At 48.2% G+C, this 502-nt stretch overlaps 1 protein-coding gene across 1 annotated transcript in view; it reads right to left on the bottom strand.

The window, feature by feature from the left end:
* Window positions 1-502, bottom strand: part of SYAP1 (synapse associated protein 1) — a 36,386-nt gene that overhangs the window by 6,269 nt on the left and 29,615 nt on the right. The gene's annotated exons all lie outside the window — the stretch shown is intronic.

Here is a 502-nt window from a genome sequence, read left to right as displayed (position 1 = left end):
GTTTTTTTTTTTTTTTTGAGTTGAAGTCTCACTCTGTCACCTAGGCTGGAGGGCAATGGCATGCTCATGGCCACCTCAGCCTCGACCTGCTGGGCTCAGGTGATCCTTCTGCCTCAGCCTTCCAAGTAGCTGGAACTACAGGCACGAGTCACCACACCTGGCTAATTTTTTTGATTTATTGTAAAGATAAGGTCTCGCCAAGTTGCCCAGGCTGGTCTCAAACTCCTGGGCTCAGGCATTCCTCTTGCCTCGGCCTCCCAAAGTGCTGGGATTACAGGCTTGGGCCACTACACCCGGTCTACCTGGCTAATTTTTTGATTTTTTTTTTTTTTTTGTAGTGACAAGGTCTCACTATGTTGCCCAGGCTGGTCTTGAACTCCTGAGCTCAAGTTATCCTTCTGCCTTGACCTCCCAAAGTGCTGGGATTACAGGCATGAGCCACTACACCAGACTGGAATGGATGATTTTTTTTTTTTTGAGTTGGAGTCTCACTCTGTAGCCC

Source organism: Carlito syrichta, unplaced genomic scaffold (assembly GCF_000164805.1).
Source record: "Carlito syrichta isolate Samal-C Ts95f unplaced genomic scaffold, Tarsius_syrichta-2.0.1 Scaffold304715, whole genome shotgun sequence".
NCBI classification, from domain to species: Eukaryota; Metazoa; Chordata; class Mammalia; order Primates; family Tarsiidae; genus Carlito; species Carlito syrichta.
This window is presented reverse-complemented; position numbering and strand designations above follow the sequence as displayed.